At 48.9% G+C, this 21418-nt stretch overlaps 1 long non-coding RNA gene across 1 annotated transcript in view; it reads right to left on the reverse strand.

The window, feature by feature from the left end:
- The window catches only part of LOC140392387 (uncharacterized), a 119926-nt gene that overhangs the window by 20903 nt on the left and 77605 nt on the right, over positions 1-21418 (reverse strand). The window contains exon 2 of the long non-coding RNA XR_011935322.1: positions 8252-8345. This is a non-coding gene — a long non-coding RNA (uncharacterized lncRNA). The remainder of the gene's footprint in view (positions 1-8251; positions 8346-21418) is intronic.

The following is a 21418-nucleotide window of genomic DNA, read 5'->3' on the forward strand; positions in this document are numbered from 1 at the left end:
AACTATGAGGGGCATAGACAGAGTGGATAGTCAGAGGCTTTTCCCCGGGGTAGAGGGGTCAATTACTAGGGGGCATAGGTTTAAGGTGAGAGGGGCAAGGTTTAGAGTAGATTATCAGAGAATTTACACTGCAGAAGGAGGCCATTCGGCCCATCGAGTCTGCACCGGCTCTTGGAAAGAGCATCCCACCCAAGGTCAACACCTCCACCCTATCCCCATAACCCAGTAACCCCACCCAACACTAAGGGCAATTTTGGACACTAAGGGCAATTTATCATAGCCAATCCACCTAACCTGCACATCTTTGGACTGTGGGAGGAAACCGGAGCACCCGGAGGAAACCCACGCACACACAGGGAGGATGTGCAGACTCCGCACAGACAGTGACCCAAGCCGGAATCGAACCTGGGACCCTGGAGCTGTGAAGCAATTGTGCTATCCACAATGTTACCGTGCTGCCCGTGATGTACGAGGAACGTTTTTTACGCAGAGGGTAGTGGGTGCCTGGAACTCGCTACCGGAGGAGGTGGTGGAAGCAGGGACGATAGTGACATTTAAGGGGCATCTTGACAAATACATGAATAGGATGGGAATAGAGGGATACGGACCCAGGAAGTGTAGAAGATTGTAGTTTAGTCGGGCAGCATGGTCGGCACGGGCTTGGAGGGCCGAAGGGCCTGTTCCTGTGCTGTACATTTCTTTGTTCTTTGTTCTTTGTTCACTATGTATGTACGCGGGGAAACCAAACAGTGTAAAGATACCCTGGAGGGCCTTGATGACGGTGGTTGTCATGTCAGGGCAGGGAATGGCGAATGGGAACCGGGAGTACTCGTCAATCAAGTTCAGGAAATACGTGTTGCGGTCGGTGGAGGGAAGGGGGCCTTTGAAATCCATGCTGAGGCGTTCAAAGGGACGGGAAGCCTTTATCAGGTGCGCCCTCTCTGGCCTGTAGAAGTGCGGTTTGCACTCCGCGCAGATTTGGCAGTCCCTGGTGACTGTCCTGACCTCCTCGATGGAGTAGGGCAGGTTGCGGGTCTTGATGAAGTGGAAGAAACGAGTGACCCCCGGGTGGCAGAGGTCCTCATGGAGGGCTCGGAGGCGGTCCACTTGCGCAGTGGCACAAGTGCCGCGGGACAGGGCATCAGGAGGCTTGTTTAGCTTCCCCGGACGGTACAAGATCTCGTAGATGAAGGTGGAGAGTTCTATGCTCCACCGCAAGATCGTGTCGTTTTTAATCTTGGTACGCTGTGCATTATCGAACATGAAAGCAACCGACCGTTGGTCCGTGAGGAGAGTGAATCTCCTGCCGGCCAGGTAATGCCTCCAATGTCGCACAGCTTCCACTATGGCTTGTGCCTCTTTTTCGACCGAGGAATGGCGAATTTCAGAAGCATGGAGGGTACAGGAGAAGAAGACCACGGACCTGCCCGCTTGGTTGAGGGTGGCCGCCAGAGCTATGTCGGACGCATCGCTCTCGGCCTGGAAGGGGAGGGACTCGTCGATGGCGCGCATCGTGGCCTTTGCAATGTCTGCTTTGATGCGGCTGAAGGCCTGGCGGGCCTCCGTCGACAGGGGGAAGGTTGTGGACTGGATTAGGGGTCGGGCTTTGGCTGCGTAGTTGGGGACCCACTGTGCGTAATAACTGAAAAGCCCAAGGCAGCGCTTCAGGGCCTTGGGGCAGTGAGAGAGGGGAAACTCCATAAGGGGGCGCTTGCGCTCAGGGTCGGGGCCTATAACTCCATTTCGCACTACGTAGCCTAGAATGGCTAGCCGGTCGGTGCTAAATACGCATTTATCCTTATTGTACGTTAAGTTAGGGATTTTCGCGGTCTGGAGGAATTTGTGGAGGTTGGTGTCGTGGTCCTGCTGGTCATGGTCGCAGATGGTGACGTTATCCAGATACGGGAACGTTGCGCGTAAGCCGTACCGGTCAACGATTCGGTCCATCTCTCGCTGGAAGACCGAGACCCCATTCGTGACACCAAAGGGAACTCTTAAAAATTGATAGAGCCGCCCATCTGCTTCGAAGGCAGTGTACTTCCGGTCACTTTTACGGAGGGGTAGCTGGTGGTAGGCGGACTTGAGATCCACCGTGGAGAAGACCTTGTATTGCGCGATCCTGTTTACCAGGTCGGCTATACGGGGGAGATGGTACACGTCCAGCTGCGTAAACCTGTTGATGGTCTGACTGTAGTCAATGACCATCCTATGTTTCTCCCCAGTCACTGCCACTGCTTGAGCTCTCCAGGGACTGTTGCTCGCTTAGATGACCCCTTCCCTCAGCAGCCTTTGGACCTCTGACCTGATGAAGGTCCGGTCGTGGGCACTGTACCGCCTGCTCCTGGTGGCGACGGGTTTGCAATCCGGGGTGAAGTTCGCAAACAGGGAAGGCGGGTCTACCTGCGAGGCCGCAGTCAGTAAGGGGGGCTATAGGGCCACCGAATTTAAAGGTCAGGCTTTGCAAGTTACATTGGAAGTCCAACCCCAGGAGGGTAGCCGCGCAGAGGTGCGGCAGGACATAAAGGCAGAAATTGTTGAATCTCCTGCCTTGGACAGTGAGGTTCGCTAGGCAGAACCCCTTTATCACCACCTAGTGTGACCCAGAGGCCAGGGAGATCCTTTGGTTTACAGGGTGGGTAACAAGTGAACAGTGCCTTACCGTGTCGGGGTGAACAAAGCTTTCCGTGCTCCCAGAGCCAATCAGGCGAGACGTCTCGTGGCCGTTGATGAAGACTGTCGTTGCTGTTGCGAGTGTCCGAGGTCGACTTTGGTCCAGTGTCACCGAGGCCAGATGAAGCAGTTGCGAGTTCTGATCGGGCAGCGTGTAGTCGGCCATGCTGGGGACCTGGGGCCCCATCCAAGATGGCGTCTCCCATGGGTCGCACATGGTGGCCGGGGATGGACAAGATGGTGGCGGCGATTGACAAAATGGCGGCGCCCACCCGTCCAGCGTGGTGCCCGGGTTGCACGTGGCCCTAGGATAGGGGGGTGGCAGTGCGCGCTGGCCGGTCGGGGCCTGAAGGGGGGGGTTGCCGCAGCGGTCCGGAGCCGCTGGAGACCGTGGCCACGGCGCGGGCCTGGCAGACCCCCACAAAGTGGTCCTTCTTGCCGCACCTTTTGCAGGTGGCGGTGTGGGCCGGGCAGAGCGGGCGGGGATGATCCGCCTGGCCGCAGAAGAAACAGCGGGGCCCGGCAGCATTAGTGGGCCGTCTCGCAGCACAGGCCTGCGGGGTCAGGGGGAAGGTCTGTGGGGCTGCCGCTGCGGGGTGCCACGCAGCCCAGGGGGCCATCGCGCGGTCGGGCACAAAGGACTGCGCGTTTTGGGAGGCTTCTTCCCATGGACCCTGCCAGGGCCCGTGCCTCTAAGTCTGAGAGTGTCCCTTTCTAGGAGTCTTTGGCAGATCACTGAGGAGCTCATATCTGCTACGAAGGCATCCCTGATTAAAGGTTCCGTGTGCTCGCTCCCCGAAACTTGCGGGCAGCCACAGTTTCGGTCCAGCACCAGTAGCACCCGGTAGAAATCCTCCAACGATTCCCCGGGGCTTTGCCGTCTAGTTGCAAGCAGGTGACGTGCGTAGACCTGATTTACAGGGCAGATATAATGTCCTTTTAACAGTTCGATCGCGGCATCATAGTCCTCCGCCTCCTCGATAAGGGCTGACCTGAGCGCAGGAGATGCATTTTCTGTCCTTCTGAGGGGGTGCCTCCAGCTGTCTCGAGATAGCCTTTTAAGCACGCCAGCCAGTGTTTAAATATTGCAGCCGAGTTCTCCACGTGGGGGCTGAGTTGTAGGTACTCCGGTTTGATTCGGAGATCCATCCTTCCAGCTTAAGTCTAGTCGATTAAATTGATGCACGATCAATTGCACTCAAGACGAAGTGATTTCATAACAAGGCTTTAATCGACTAGAACTTGTTCCCCAGCAGCTTCGGTACAGAAAGTGAAGGCTGCTGGGATGGCACCGTTTCTTATACTCCCCCTGTCAGGGCGGAGCTACGTATCAACAGCCAATGGTAAACTCCTAGGTTTAACCAATGGTCATCAGCCATTAGGTACCGCAATACCTGATTATACCACAAGTATTTAATTAGAGGCATTGTGTTCAGTCAGTAAGATTGTCAGTAGCTAATGGGAGGAACCAAGGGCCGATGCAGTCAGCTGTTGAGGTTTCAGTTTAGGTTTTGGAAAATAAAATGAGTGAATTCAAGCATCTCTTCTGACTGCATTTCAGTTGAAGATCTCTCGGTAGACAGACCAGCAGTTTCTTTACAAACAGTTCAGAGTTTATTTCGAAGCTGGAAGTAAAGCTATATGTTGTAATTTTATGCACTTTTCTTTTTGGATGTTAAAGATATTTAAATATCATGTTAGCAATAAAGTTTTGATCAATGCATCATGTCCCTATTTTGCGTGAAATCGCTCCTGGATGAGGTATTTTTCGTCACAGTCTGAAATTAAAATAAAGCATTGGGGTTTATTGCCACTATCATTGATATTCTCGGGGTCTGGTCTGGGATCGTAATATAGTTGGAGACTCTTTACTATGCTTCAAAATTATAATTCCTTGTCTTATTTGAGATTATTGAATTTAAAGATAGTGTGTTGTATACGCATAATTGCCACTTTCTTTTGGGTGGTAGAGATTAAGAAGGGGGTGACCCGCGATGGCTCTTTCAATTGTATGTATTATCGTGCTGTGGAAGAGGTCACTCGGGCTGGCTTACAAACATTGTCTGAAACAAATCATTTGGGTTTGACGGAAAATAGCACAGTCATGTATCTGATGACGTCAGGAAGGTGGTGGTAATAAAAACAATATCTCAGCACTTTCATTTGCCAGAGACACAGACTGAATCACGAGAATTAGCTAGAATTCAATTACAAAAGGATCAACTAGAAATGAAGCAAGAAGATAAACAGAAATAATTAAAACTGAACAAATTAGAAATGAAAGAAAATGAGTGAGTGGCTATCACGGAAGAAAAAAAATCCCAAAAGGAGTGCCTATTTCCGAAGATAAAAAACGAGAGAGAGAGAGGCAATGACAATAGAAAGGAGTAACAAGTGCTAATTGGAACATCAAAAACAAAAACGAAAGAGCAGGGAGTTGCAATGAAAAAGAGAATATCAACTTAAAATGTTGGAGTGAAAGGCAGTAGTTGAAACTCAAGGGGAATGAGAAACATAGCCTAGGTCAAGGGCATAGCAAGGATATGTTTAAATCTACTCAAGCACTGCCAAGGTTTTATGAGGAAGATGTTAAGCCTTCTTTTGTAAATCAACTTTACGAATGTGGCTAAAGAATTAAATTGTCAAAAGTCCATATGGGTATTGTTGGTTCAAAAACAACTGGTAGGTAATGTTCGTGAAGTATTTGCATCAGAGGAGATATCTTCTGAGGATGATAAGAGAGAAGAAACAGATTATGTGCATGCAAACTAGTGCCTGAATCCGACAGACAAAATTTAGAACTTTGAGAGACAAAGTCGCTCAGTTCTTCAATGGCACCTATGGATCTACTGTTCATTATTGATATCCAATGCTAATTAGACCTCCGAAAATTCATCACCTCATACTCGTCAGAAATATATTACGTAAGCCATTGCTATGGTCAACTTACCAACTGATCAACATCAGCCTGTAGCCGAAGGCTATCCTCCTCACTATCAAATACACCACTAATTTCTGTGAGATCTGCAAACTTCATAATTATACCTTCTACATTCACATTCAAGGCGATAATGTGCATAACAGACAGAAAGGGGCCTGTTGCTAAATGTTGCTGAATGTTTATTTGGCTCTGAATATGGCGGTCAATATGGTCGCCTTCCTTAATTCTAATTACGTTTGCTCTATAGTCGCCAGGTATCTTTCGATACCGCTACAAGGTTCAAACCGAATACTGATCAAAGACTCGAAACACCAGTTAGTTCCTTCAAAGTCAAATGCTTACTTATTTACGCACACAGTTAAATATACTCATGCACAAAACTCTACAGACTAAACTATCACTACTGCTAAAGCCTATACTTAGCTTTGGGCGCCCACTCAGTCAGAGGAACAATGGCCGTTGTTCAGATCTGAGGCTGCTGGGGTCGAAGTGGTGAAGGGGAACAGCTAAGGTCGTCTGTCTGGTAGCGTGTGTTGACCTTGGACTTATGTGCATCTGGTGCAGCTGGTGGACAGGTCACTCCTCGGTGAGAGCTGGGTCCAAGAGAACGATTCTCTCTTGGGGGATCCTTCTTATACCCAAATGGGCTTTGCGCTCTTTTGGGCGGGCCTTGTACTTGGCCCCAATCAATTGTGCCGTTTCTTGATCATTCATATTGATCTCATCCAATAAAGGGGTGGGTGCCCTGATGGCTGGGCGTGTCCTAGGTGGCCGTTGGCCTGCTTTGTTTCGGTCTCCTCTGACGTCGGGGTATCTGCCTTAGTATCGGTTACTCAAATGTTACTCTTTTGTTCCCGGAGATGGGCCATTAGAATGCTAATGGGCCTGCAGTTTTGGTCTTGTCTGGGAGCTACGGCTCCAATATGCAGCCAAACCCTGAACCTGTTCATTTGCTCTGTATTGTCCATTTTCCCTGCAATCTTTGTAAAGTGTCCATTTTGTAATCGGGAAGTGGCCATCCCAGATGGCTACACTCCCTCCTTGTGATCCGCAATGCGAAGCATGAAGGATCACATTACTGCGTTGTCTTCGTTCTCTGACCAAGCGGGGCACCCATAAGCACTTCAAGGGCTCTACACTACCCTATCCTATGAATCGCAATTTTTACCTAAAATCATTTTACTTACATACATCATTATAAAATTCTACGGGGCGCTATGACATTCAGGCATGCATTACAAAATAAAACACTGGAACCTCTAACTATCCTCAATAAACTATCCTCACTCAAACAATCAAAGATAATCTACAACACTTTAAACTGTACAAATAGCAGCAACACAAGTTTCTCTGGCTTGGCAGTCAAGCACAGAGGTTTACATTTCTTTATTGAACGATCAAAACACACAAAGAAAAAATGGATGCACTTTAATTCACTCAAAGGGTTGGGGGGTTTGGTGAAGTCCGAAAATAGGGGACCTAAACGTGTATACCGGGGTGCGAGAGCGGGAGGCTCTCCTTTGCCATTTTCTGAGTCTAAGTGTCTGCACGACACTGCAGAGTATCGCCAGTACTAAGAGTGATTCTACTATATAAGATAGTGAATACCAGGTGATAACTTTGTCACACCAGGTCGGGGTGTCGGTAACTGTCTCGGGGGTAACTATCTCGGGGGTAACTATCTCGGGGTTAACTATCTCGGGGTTAACTATCTCGGGGTTAACTATCTCGGGGTTAACTATCTCGGGGTACCGTGTATGGTAGGGGTGGGAATCATTCACGGCCTGTGTGGTAGGGGGTCAGGGGGGTAGCGTCCATGCGCAACTGAAGGGATCCCGCTAAGATCCAGGTGAAAAACATGAAGGTTGTCTTCATAGAACATAGAACATAGAACATAGAACAATACAGCGCAGTACAGGCCCTTCGGCCCACGATGTTGCACCGAAACAAAAGCCATCTAACCTACACTATGCCATTATCATCCATATGTTTATCCAATAAACTTTTAAATGCCCTCAATGTTGGCGAGTTCACTACTGTAGCAGGTAGGGCATTCCACGGCCTCACTACTCTTTGCGTAAAGAACCTACCTCTGACCTCTGTCCTATATCTATTACCCCTCAGTTTAAAGTTATGTCCCCTCGTGCCAGCCATATCCATCCGCGGGAGAAGGCTCTCACTGTCCACCCTATCCAACCCCCTGATCATTTTGTATGCCTCTATTAAGTCTCCTCTTAACCTTCTTCTCTCCAACGAAAACAACCTCAAGTCCGTCAGCCTTTCCTCATAAGATTTTCCCTCCATACCAGGCAACATCCTGGTAAATCTCCTCTGCACCCGCTCCAAAGCCTCCACGTCCTTCCTATAATGCGGTGACCAGAACTGTACGCAATACTCCAAATGCGGCCGGACCAGAGTTCTGTACAGCTGCAACATGACCTCCCGACTCCGGAACTCAATCCCTCTACCAATAAAGGCCAACACTCCATAGGCCTTCTTCACAACCCTATCAACCTGGGTGGCAACTTTCAGGGATCTATGTACATGGACACCTAGATCCCTCTGCTCAGCCACACTTTCAAGAACTTTACCATTAGCCAAATATTCCGCATTCCTGTTATTCCTTCCAAAGTGAATCACCTCACACTTCTCTACATTAAACTCCAAGTCTTCATCTTTCCTTTTGTCGGTCTTCTTCCTTTTCTTCCTCTGGGGTTCCTGAGGTTCCGGAGTTCTGTGGACACAAGCATAATATCTGTTATTATCTTGCTTAAGATCTCATATGTCTGTCTGTCCTTTGTTGCCAATTACCCATTATAATTGGTCACCATCTGTGACTCCCTCTTTTTTTTTTTTAAACCAAATATTTGGACAAGACATCCGAGAAAAATACTGACACAGTGCAAGCCATCTCGCAGCCTGTGCGATCTACCATCCTAGTGTTTGAGGATGTAAATAGCATACGGAAGCAACGTAACGGTCGCCAGAAACAAACAAAAGAATTTCGAATGTAACAAGCCAAAATGGGGTGCGTGTGGGCCGCGGCGGGTAAGAAATGGGTGGAATCCCCGGGTAGGACGGTGATCAATGCCGTTTTGTGCTCTACCCGAGCGTAGCTGACCAGAGGGTGGTCCTCAGGCAGGGCAGGGACCAGTGCCGTTTCTCCACTGCCTGAGCGACCGGCAAGAACGGGTAAGAATGTGATCGTCGTGGGGGCTGCCTCTCCTGATTACCTTCAAATCAGGAGAGTAGTTATGATTGGTGTCTGCCGACAAACTAGTTCCTCTGAAAGGTTGTTTGTTGACAAACTTGTTTCATTAACTATCAGGGGGCGTTAAAAGAGTGGTGGCGTGGGGCCATGAAAATGTTTAAATTCACAAACAACATTTAACATGTACAGTAAACGAACAAACATACAACAAACATAGTGCAGGTTCCACCAGAAAGGACACCGTATCTCTCCATCAGTTCCTTTTTGCCATCATGTGGACACCTCATTGCTCAGTGGTGAACAGGGTCGCAAAGGGATTCGTTTGGTGGGAGTCAGAATCTTATGTCATCATCTTCTCCCGGCTGCCATACTCTTGACTGGAGTAGTTTGGTTAAAGCTGCTTGGGGCGAATTGGGGTCCATTCCAGATGAGCCTGAACGAATTGCCCCGGTGCCAGAATCGTGTGTCGAGGTTGGAGCTCCTAGGTTTTAATCCGTAATCGTCGGGCGGTGGGTCTGGGTCAGGGGGTTTGATGTACGTGATTTAGAAGGGGTCACTGGAATCATGCTCGGATTCGTTGAGAGTGGGGCCTGGTGCAGGGGTGTAATCATAACGCGGTGTGCTGTGGCTGTCATCATTGCTATCGCTATCACTGTCGCAGTCGCTGCTGGTCGAAGGAAGGGAGAGGCGGAGTCGTGTCTTTGGGTGGAGTTGAAGATGTGTGTGAGGACGGGCTGGACTGGCTGGGGGAGGGTAGGAATGCGTCATGTGTGGGCAGGGCGTGTTCGTCTGCTGCTGCAAGCGAGATGTGCTGTGCATGGTTGTTTTGCGAGCCATAAGCCTGAAGCTGGTTTATGTGAAACCACGCAAACTTGCCATTGGGATATGTGATCTTGTATACCGAGGGGCTGACTTTGTCCGAAATGGAGTACGGTCCGGAAAATTTGGGGGAAAGGAATGAACTGGGGTTGTATAGGGAAAGCATCACGTGCTGCCCGACTACAAACTCGGTAGCGTGTACCGTTTTATCGAAACAAGCTTTTCTTTGTTTCCTCCTGGTCCGAAGTCTCACAGCTGCTGCGAGCTGGGCTGCCTTTATATTCTCATTCTTCTGTACAGCATTTTCATGCGTGAGGGCGGTGACTGTGGGGCTGGCCAAATCCAGTCCTAATAAATACTCTGTCCCTTTCATGGGGGTGTGGGGGGTGTATCATGTGGACGTGGATACCGTGTTTCTTAAGAACATTAAAGCAAATGGGAGAACAGAATCCCAGGTGCTGTTGTTCTGTTGCACCATTTTCCTGAGAGTGGCTTTTAGAGTTCTGTTCATCCTCTCTACAATGCTGCTTGACTGGGGGTGGTAGGCTATGTGAAACTTCTGCCTAATTCCAAAAATTGTGAGGACATTCTTCATTACTCATCCTGTAAAATGGGAGCCTTGATCGGACTCTATACTGCGTGGGAGGCCCCATCTTTGTCGATTTCGGCGGCGAGAGAACAGCTGGTGAGAGGTGAGTCAGTTTCAGCGGGAGCATTGCGGAAGGAGGTTGCTGGGAGGTAAGTCAACCTTTAAAAGCACTTGTCTTTGCAGGGGCAGGCCAGTCGATTTCGGCGGCGAGAGAACAGCTGGTGAGTGGTGAGTCAGTTTCAGCGGGAGCATTGCGGAAGGAGGTTGCTGGGAGGTAAGTCAACCTTTAAAAGCACTTGTCTTTGCAAGGGCAGGCCAGTCGATTTCGGCGGCGTGAGAACAGCTGGCTGGTGAGTCAATTTCAGCAGGAGCTGAGAATTTTTCTTTTTTTTTTAATTTTCAATTAGTTTTTTAGGCGGGAACAGAAGTCGACCCGCGGACGTCTGGGAAGACCCTCCCCAATAAATTCTGGTGGAGAGGAAACCCGAGACACTACACGTGTAGTGTCTCCCACCCGCCCTCCTCCTCTAACCTAATGATAAAACCCATTGGTCTGAGGTAAGTACCATATTTTATTATATTATTATTATTTTTTAGCCAGATCTTGGTAGAAAGTTAGAGGAATGGCAGGGAAGGGAGTGCAATGTTCCTCCTGCAGGATGTTTGAGGTAAGGGATGCAGTTAGTGTCCCTGCTGATTTTACCTGCAGGAAGTGCTGCCATCTCCAGCTCCTCCAAGACCGAGTTAGGGAACTGGAGCTGGAGTTGGAAGAACTTCGGATCATTCGGGAGGCAGAAGGGGTCATAGATAGCAGCTTCAGGGAATTAGTTACACCAAAGATTGGAGATAGGTGGGTAACTGTAAGAGGGACTGGGAAAAAACAGTCAGTGCAGGGATCCCCTGCGGTCGTTCCCCTGAGAAACAAGTATACCGCTTTGGATACTTGTGGGGGGGACGACTTACCAGGGGTAAGCCATGGGGTACGGGCCTCTGGCACGGAGTCTGTCCCTGTTGCTCAGAAGGGAAGGGGGGAGAGGAGCAGAGCATTAGTAATTGGGGACTCTATAGTCAGGGGCACAGATAGGAGATTTTGTGGGAGCGTGAGAGACTCACGTTTGGTATGTTGCCTCCCAGGTGCAAGGGTACGTGATGTCTCGGATCGTGTTTTCCGGGTCCTTAGGGGGGAGGGGGAGCAGCCCCAAGTCGTGGTCCACATTGGCACCAACGACATAGGTAGGAAAGGGGACAAGGATGTCAGGCAGGCTTTCAGGGAGCTAGGATGGAAGCTCAGAACTAGAACAAACAGAGTTGTTATCTCTGGGTTGTTGCCCGTGCCACGTGATAGTGAGATGAGGAATAAGGAGAGAGAGCATTTAAACACGTGGCTACAGGGATGGTGCAGGCGGGAGGGATTCAGATTTTTGGATAACTGGGGCTCTTTCTGGGGAAGGTGGGACCTCTACAGACAGGATGGTCTGCATCTGAACCTGAGGGGCACAAATATCCTGGGGGGGAGATTTGTTAGTGCTCTTTGGGGGGGTTTAAACTAATGCAGCAGGGGCATGGGAACCTGGATTGTAGTTTTAGGGTAAGGGAGAATGAGAGTATAGAGGTCAGGAGCACAGATTTGACATCGCAGGAGGGGGCCAGTGTTCAGGTAGGTGGTTTGAAGTGTGTCTACTTCAATGCCAGGAGTATACGAAACAAGGTAGGGGAACTGGCAGCGTGGGTTGGTACCTGGGACTTCGATGTTGTGGCCATTTCGGAGACATGGATAGAGCAGGGACAGGAATGGATGTTGCAGGTTCCGGGGTTTAGGTGTTTTAGTAAGCTCAGAGAAGAAGGCAAAAGAGGGGGAGGTGTGGCGCTGCTAGTCAAGAGCAGTATTACGGTGGCGGAGAGGATGCTAGATGGGGACTCTTCTGCCGAGGTAGTATGGGCTGAAGTTAGAAACAGGAAAGGAGAGGTCACCCTGTTGGGAGTTTTTTATAGGCCTCCTAATAGTTCTAGGGATGTAGAGGAAAGGATGGCGAAGATGATTCTGGATATGAGCGAAAGTAACAGGGTAGTTATTATGGGAGATTTTAACTTTCCAAATATTGACTGGAAAAGATATAGTTCGAGTACAATAGATGGGTCGTTTTTTGTACAGTGTGTGCAGGAGGGTTTCCTGAAACAATATGTTGACAGGCCAACAAGAGGCGAGGCCACGTTGGATTTGGTTTTGGGTAATGAACCAGGCCAGGTGTTGGATTTGGAGGTAGGAGAGCACTTTGGGGACAGTGACCACAATTCGGTGACGTTTACGTTAATGATGGAAAGGGATAAGTATACACCGCAGGGCAAGAGTTATAGCTGGGGGAAGGGCAATTATGATGCCATTAGACGTGACTTGGGGGGGATAAGGTGGAGAAGTAGGCTGCAAGTGTTGGGCACACTGGATAAGTGGGGCTTGTTCAAGGATCAGCTACTGCGTGTTCTTGATAAGTATGTACCGGTCAGACAGGGAGGAAGGCGTCGAGCGAGGGAACCGTGGTTTACCAAGGAAGTGGAATCTCTTGTTAAGAGGAAGAAGGAGGCCTATGTGAAGATGAAGTGTGAAGTTTCGGTTGGGGCGATGGATAGTTACAAGGTAGCGAGGAAGGATCTAAAGAGAGAGCTAAGACGAGCAAGGAGGGGACATGAGAAGTATTTGGCAGGAAGGATCAAGGAAAACCCAAAAGCTTTCTATAGGTATGTCAGGAATAAGCGAATGACTAGGGAAAGAGTAGGACCAGTCAAGGACAGGGATGGGAAATTGTGTGTAGAGTCTGAAGAGATAGGCGAGATACTAAATGAATATTTTTCGTCAGAATTCACTCAGGAAAAAGATAATGTTGTGGAGGAGAATGCTGAGCCCCAGGCTAATAGAATAGATGGCATTGAGGTACGTAGGGAAGAGGTGTTGGCAATTCTGGACAGGCTGAAAATAGATAAGTCCCCGGGACCTGATGGGATTTATCCTAGGATTCTATGGGAGGCCAGGGAAGAGATTGCTGGACCTTTGGCTTTGATTTTTATGTCATCATTGGCTACAGGAATAGTGCCAGAGGACTGGAGAACAGCAAATGTGGTCCCTTTGTTCAAAAAGGGGAGCAGAGACAACCCCGGCAACTATATGCCGGTGAGCCTCACGTCTGTAGTGGGTAAAGTCTTGGAGGGGATTATAAGAGACAAGATTTATAATCATCTAGATAGGAATAATATGATCAGGGATAGTCAGCATGGCTTTGTGAAGGGTAGGTCATGCCTCACAAACCTTATTGAGTTCTTTGAGAAGGTGACTGAACAGGTAGACGAGGGTAGAGCAGTTGATGTGGTGTATATGGATTTCAGCAAAGCGTTTGATAAGGTTCCCCACGGTAGGCTATTGCAAAAAATACGGAGGCTGGGGATTGAGGGTGATTTAGAGATGTGGATCAGAAATTGGCTAGCTGAAAGAAGACAGAGGGTGGTGGTTGATGGGAAATGTTCAGAATGGAGTACAGTCACGAGTGGAGTACCACAAGGATCTGTTCTGGGGCCGTTGCTGTTTGTCATTTTTATCAATGACCTAGAGGAAGGCGCAGAAGGGTGGGTGAGTAAATTTGCAGACGATACTAAAGTCGGTGGTGTTGTCGATAGTGTGGAAGGATGTAGCAGATTACAGAGGGATATAGATAAGCTGCAGAGCTGGGCCGAGAGGTGGCAAATGGAGTTTAATGTAGAGAAGTGTGAGGTGATTCACTTTGGAAGGAATAACAGGAATGCGGAATATTTGGCTAATGGTAAAGTTCTTGAAAGTGTGGATGAGCAGAGGGATCTAGGTGTCCATGTCCATAGATCCCTGAAAGTTGCCACCCAGGTTGATAGGGTTGTGAAGAAGGCCTATGGAGTGTTGGCCTTTATTGGTAGAGGGATTGAGTTCCGGAGTCGGGAGGTCATGTTGCAGCTGTACAGAACTCTGGTACGGCCGCATTTGGAGTATTGCGTACAGTTCTGGTCACCGCATTATAGGAAGGACGTGGAGGCTTTGGAGCGGGTGCAGAGGAGATTTACCAGGATGTTGCCTGGTATGGAGGGAAAATCTTATGAGGAAAGGCTGATGGACTTGAGGTTGTTTTCGTTGGAGAGAAGAAGGTTAAGAGGAGACTTAATAGAGGCATACAAAATGATCAGGGGGTTGGATAGGGTGGACAGTGAGAGCCTTCTCCCGCGGATGGATATGGCTGGCACGAGGGGACATAACTTTAAACTGAGGGGTAATAGATATAGGACAGAGGTCAGAGGTAGGTTCTTTACGCAAAGAGTAGTGAGGCCGTGGAATGCCCTACCTGCTACAGTGGTGAACTCGCCAACATTGAGGGCATTTAAAAGTTTATTGGATAAACATATGGATGATAATGGCATAGTGTAGGTTGTATGGCTTTTGTTTCGGTGCAACATCGTGGGCCGAAGGGCCTCTACTGCGCTGTATTGTTCTATGTTCTATGTTCTATCTTGTAAAGATGTGCTGGGTTAGGATTTTAGTTGTTGTTTTGGCCGTATTCGTTCTGGATGGGAAAGCTTCCACCCATTTTGTGAAGGTGTCGATGACCATCAACACATACAAAGAACAAAGAAATGTACAGCACAGGAACAGGCCCTTCGGCCCTCCAAGAACGTGCCGACCATGCTGCCCGACTAAACTACAATCTTCTACACTTCCTGGGTCCGTATCCTTCTATTCCCATCCTATTCATATATTTGTCAAGATGCCCCTTAAATGTCCCTATCGTCCCTGCTTCCACTACCTCCTCCGGTAGCGAGTTCCAGGCACCCACTACCCTCTGCGTAAAAAACTTGCCTCGTACATCTACTCTAAACCTTGCCCCTCTCACCTTAAACCTATGCCCCCTAGTAATTGACCCCTCTACCCTGGGGAAAAGCCTCTGACTATCCACTCTGTCTATGCCCCTCATAATTTTGTATACCTCTATCAGGTCTCCCCTCAACCTCCTTCGTTCCAGTGAGAACAAACCGAGTTTATTCAACCGCTCCTCATAGCTAATGCCCTCCATACCAGGCAACATTCTGGTAAATCTCTTCTGCACCCTCTCTAAAGCCGCCACATCCTTCTGGTAGTGTGGCGACCAGAATTGAACACTATACTCCAAGTGTGGCTTAACTAAGGTTCTATACAGCTGCAACATGACTTGCCAATTCTTATACTCAATGCCCCGGCCAATGAAGGCAAGCATGCCGTATGCCTTCTTGACTACCTTCTCCACCTGTGTTGCCCCTTTCAATGACCTGTGGACCTGTACTCCTAGATCTCTTTGACTTTCAATACTCTTGAGGGTTCTACCATTCACTGTATATTCCCTACCTGCATTAGACCTTCCAAAATGCATTACCTCACATTTGTCCGGATTAAACTCCATCTGCCATCTCTCCGCCCAAGTCTCCAGACAATCTAAATCCTGCTGTATCCTCCGACAGTCCTCATCACTCTCTGTAATTCCACCAAACTTTGTGTCGTCTGCAAACTTACTAATCAGACCAGTTACATTTTCCTCCAAATCATTTATATATACTACAAAGAGCAAAGGTCCCAGCACTGATCCCTGTGGAACACCACTGGTCACAGTCCTCCAATTAGAAAAGCATCCCTCCATTGCTACTCTCTGCCTTCTATGGCCTAGCCAGTTCTGTATCCACCTTGCCAGCTCACCCCTGATCCCGTGTGACTTCACCTTTTGTACTAGTCTACCATGAGGGACCTTGTCAAAGGCCTTACTGAAGTCCATATAGACAACATCTACTGCCCTACCTGCATCAATCATCTTAGTGACCTCCTCGAAAAACTCTATCAAATTAGTGAGACACGACCTCCCCTTCACAAAATCGTGCTGCCTCTCACTAATACGTCCATTTGCTTCCAAATGGGAGTAGATCCTGACTCGAAGAATTCTCTCCAGTAATTTCCCTATCACTGAAGTAAGGCTCACCGGCCTGTAGTTCCCGGGATTATCCTTGCTACCCTTCTTAAACAGAGGAACAACATTGGCTATTCTCCAGTCCTCTGGGACATCCCCTGAAGACAGCGAGGATCCAAAGATTTCTGTCAAGGCCTCAGCAATTTCCTCTCCAGCCTCCTTCAGTATTCTGGGGTAGATCCCATCAGGCCCTGGGGACTTATCTACCTTAATATTTTTTAAGACACCAAACACCTCGTCTTTTTGGATCACAATGTGACCCAGGCTATCTACACCCCCTTCTACAGACTCAACATCTACCAATTCCTTCTCTTTGGTGAATACTGATGCAAAGTATTCATTTAGTACCTCGCCCATTTCCTCTGGCTCCACACATAGATTCCCTTGCCTATCCTTCAGTGGGCCAACCCTTTCCCTGGCTACCCTCTTGCTTTTTATGTAAGTGTAAAAAGCCTTGGGATTTTCCTTAACCCTATTTGCCAATGACTTTTCGTGACCCCTTCTAGCCCTCCTGACTCCTTGCTTAAGTTCCTTCCTACTTTCCTTATATTCCACGCAGGCTTCGTCTGTTCCCAGCCTTTATGCCCTGACAAATGCCTCCTTTTTCTTTTTGACGAGGCCTACAATATCACTCGTCATCCAAGGTTCCCGAAAATTGCCGTATTTATCTTTCTTCCTCACAGGAACATGCCGGTCCTGTATTCCTTTCAACTGCCACTTGAAAGCCTCCCACATGTCAGATGTTGATTTGCCCTCAAACATCCGCCCCCAATCTATGTTCTTCAGTTCCCGCCTAATATTGTTATAATTAGCCTTCCCCCAATTTAGCACATTCATCCTCGGACCACTCTTATCCTTGTCCACCAGTACTTTAAAACTTACTGAATTGTGGTCACTGTTACCGAAATGTTCCCCTACTGAAACATCTACCACCTGGCCGGGCTCATTGCCCAATACCAGGTCCAGTACCGCCCCTTCCCTAGTTGGACTGTCTACATATTGTTTTAAGAAGCCCTCCTGGATTGCTCCTTACAAACTCCGCCCCGTCTAAGCCCCTGGCACTAAGTGAGTCCCAGTCAATATTGGGGAAGTTGAAGTCTCCCATCACCACAACCCTGTTGTTTTTACTCTTTTCCAAAATCTGTCTACCTATCTGCTCCTCTATCTCCCGCTGGCTGTTGGGAGGCCTGTAGTATACCCCCAATATTGTGACTGCACCCTTCTTATTCCTGATCTCTACCCATATAGCCTCACTGCCCTCTGAGGTGTCCTCTCGCAGTACAGCTGTGATATTCTCCCGAACAAGTAGCGAAACTCCGCCTCCCCTTTTACATCCCCCTCTATCCCGCCTGAAACATCTAAATCCTGGAACGTTTAGCTGCCAATCCTGCCCTTCCCTCAACCAGGTCTCTGTAATGACAACAACATCATAGTTCCAAGTACTAATCCAAGCTCTAAGTTCATCTGCCTTACCCGTAATGCTCCTTGCATTAAAACATATGCACTTCAGGCCACCAGACCCGCTGTGTTCAGCAACTTCTCCCTGTCTGCTCTGCCTCAGAGCCACACTGTCCCTATTCCCTCGTTCTCCCTCAATGCTCTCACCTTCTGACCTATTGCTCCCGTGCCCACCCCCCTGCCATACTAGTTTAAACCCTCCCGTGTGACACTAGCAAACCTCGCGGCCAGGATATTTATGCCTCTCCGGTTTAGATGCAACCCGTCCTTCTTATACAGGTCACACCTGCCCCGGAAGAGCTCACAGTGGTCCAGATAATGGAAACCCTCCCTCCTACACCAGCTGTTTAGCCACATGTTTAGCTGCTCTATCTTCCTATTTCTAGCCTCACTGGCATGTGGCACAGGGAGTAATCCCGAGATTACAACCCTAGAGGTCCTGTCTTTTAACTTTCTGCCTGGCTCCCTGAACTCCTGCTGCAGGACCTCATGCCCCTTCCTGCCTATGTCGTTAGTATCAATATGTACAACGACCTCTGCCTGTTTGCCCTCCCCCTTCAGGATGCCCTCTACCCGTTCGGAGACATCCTGGACCCTGGCACCAGGGAGGCAACATACCATCCTGGAGTCTCTTTCACGTCCACAGAAGCGCCTATCTGTGCCCCTGACTATAGAGTCCCCTATTACTATTACTCTTCTGCGCTTTGACCCTCCCTTCTGAACATCAGAGCCAACCGTGGTGCCACTGCTCTGGCTGCTGCTGTTTTCCCCTGATAGGCTATCCCCCCCGACAGTATCCAAAGGGGTATATCTGTTCGAGAGGGGGACAACCACAGGGGATTCCTGCACTGACTGCCTGCCCTTTCTGGTGGTCACCCATTTCTCTGCCTGCACCTTGGGTGTGACCACATTTACATAACTGCGATCTATGATGCTTTCCGCCACCTGCATGCTCCTAAGTGCATCCAATTGCTGCTCCAACCGAACCATGCGGTCTTTGAGGAGCTCCAGTTGGGTGCACTTTCTGCAGATGAAGCCATCCGGGGCACTGGAAGCCTCCCGGACCTGCCACATCTCACAGTCAGAGCACAGCACCCCTCTAACTGACATTGCGTTAATTAATTAAAATTAAAATTTGTCTTTTTTTAAAATATTTTTAAAAAAATTTCAAAGTTACTGTCAACTATCTGTTTCCTAGCACTAGATTTCTAATAGAAATGCGATAGCTAAATATAGTACTCTCCACCAGAATTTATTGGTTGGGGGGGGGGGGACTTCCCAGAGGTCCGCGGGTCGAACTTCCGGTTCCCGCCTTATATAAAAACAAATAAAACAGAAAAGAAGAACAGACACGGGACCAGGTAAGGGTTTTTAAATTCACTACTCACCTCCCAGAAGGCCCCTGCGCACCGCTGCCGCCGAAATCCAAAGGGCTGCTCCTGTAAAGGTAAGAGCTTTTAAACTCACTACTCACCTCCCAGAAGGCCCCTGCGCACCGCTGCCGCCGAAATCCAAAGGGCTGCTCCTGTAAAGGTAAGGTTTTTAAATACACTACTCACTTCCAAGAAGGCCCCTGCGCACCGCTGCCGCCGAAATCCAAAGGGCTGCTCCTGTAAAGGTAAGGTTTTTAAATACACTACTCACCTCCAAGAAGGCCCCTGCGCACCGCTGCCGCCGAAATCCAAAGGGCTGCTCCTGTAAAGGTAAGGTTTTTAAACTCACTACTCACCTCCCAGAAGGCCCCTGCGCACCGCTGCCGCCGAAATCCAAAGGGCTGCTCCTGTAAAGGTAAGGTTTTTAAATACACTACTCACCTCCAAGAAGGCCCCTGCGCACCGCTGCCGCCGAAATCCAAAGGGCTGCTCCTGTAAAGGTAAGGTTTTTAAACTCACTACTCACCTCCCAGAAGGCCCCTGCGCACCGCTGCCGCCGAAATCCAAACCAAATCCAAATCCAAAAAAAAACATTTCTGCAGGGGGGTTAGGGGTCCTATGTAATCTATCTGCAAATTCATCCAGGGGCCATTAACGGGGCGGGTGTGACTAAGCTGAGCCTTTCTTGCATATCTGTCCGGATTGTTCTGGGCACAGATCAAGCAATTTTCAATGTAATGGGTTACATCGGCTTTTAAATCAGGCCACCAGCAGAGAGGTCTGAGGTGGGTTAGCGTGGGGTTCAATGCCTTGGTGTCCATGATTGTCATGGAACTCACAAATAATCTGGTTCCTGTCCTGGCTGGGAACTACATAAATGCCATCTTTCAAAATCCCACCGTCATGTGTGGTTATTGCGTTCTTGAACTTGTCATATGGGGCTGGGAAGGTTCCTTTTAAAACTTCCCTGAGTTTTTCGCTAGATCCTGAATGTTGGTCTGTGAGACCTGAACTGCGTGTACTGGGGTGCTCTCAGGGGGGTTCCAAAAGTAACCATGTCTGGAACCTGCCTTCGCTAGGGCATCTGCTTTAACGTTATCAGGGGGGGTCGGGGGGGGGGGGGCGGTGGTGAAGAACGGTGACGACTGCGAACCTTGACTATACCATATCTCCCATCTTTAGCTGTCTCTAGGATATGCCGGAGTAATGGGGCTGAGGGTAGGGGCTTTCCGTCTGCGGAAACGAATCCTCTAGTTCCCACAGGGGTAGGAATTCCGTGAAACTATTACAGACATATAAACTGTCTGAATACATGTCCGCTGGGGTCGGAAACGTGTCAGGGTGATCAACAATGTACGCTATGGCTGCCAGTTCTGCTGCCTGCGAGCCTAGATGTCCTGGCAACTTTAATGAAATCTCATCAAGGGCCCACCCTGTGTGTCCTCTACATAAATGCCGCAACCGGTGATTCTCTTTCCATTCAAAACTGTGGAGGAGCCATCCACATAAATTTTCAGGGGTGCGCACATGTCTGTGAGCTGGGGTCTCTGGGGTGTATTACCTGCTTTCCTGGGAGCTGACTTAGGTATAAATGGGCCTGATTTATGGTTTGTGGTGATGATCTCACACTCATGTGGGGTACCTGCATATTGCAAATTATTGGCTAGGAAAGTGTGGGTCTTGGTTCTTTTAACTGTAATGTCCCTTCCCTGTAAAAGAAGGATCCAACGGGCTACGCAGATTTAGCTGACTGTGCCATCTTTAAGTCGACCGTCTAATAATAGCTGTGTTGGGGTGTATTCAGTGAGAATGGTGATGGGGTTGAGTCCTGTAATATAGTACTGTACTGCCCAAAAAACTGCAAGCAGGTGCCTTTCGCTGGCAGAAAATCCTTGCTCGACAGGATCTGTCTGTAGTAGCAAGTCATCTACATACTGGACCAAACAATCGGGTCGGGAAAATTTTGCTAGTCCATGTGCCAGCTGTCGGTGGAAAATGGAGGGGGAGTTGTGGAAGCCTTGTGGAAGGCACGTCCACGTGTATTGTTGTCCCTGGAATGTAAAGGCGAATTTGTACTAGCACACTTTATCCAATGAAATGGACCAAAAGCCGTTGCGAATGTCCAAAACCGGAAAAAACTTTGGAGTCCCTGTTTGAGCATGGTCTCGGGACTCGTGGCTACGGTGGGGGCTGCTACTGGGGTTACTTTGTTCAGTTCCCGGTAATCAATGGTCAGTCGCCATGATCCATCCGGTTTCCTGACGAGCCAAATTGGTGCGTTATTCGTGGAGGTTACTGATCTGAGTACGCCTTGATCAAGCAAACTCTCTATTACTTTGGAGATTTCTCCCTCTGCTTCTT

Source organism: Scyliorhinus torazame, chromosome 16 (genome assembly GCF_047496885.1).
Source record: "Scyliorhinus torazame isolate Kashiwa2021f chromosome 16, sScyTor2.1, whole genome shotgun sequence".
NCBI lineage: Eukaryota > Metazoa > Chordata > Chondrichthyes > Carcharhiniformes > Scyliorhinidae > Scyliorhinus > Scyliorhinus torazame.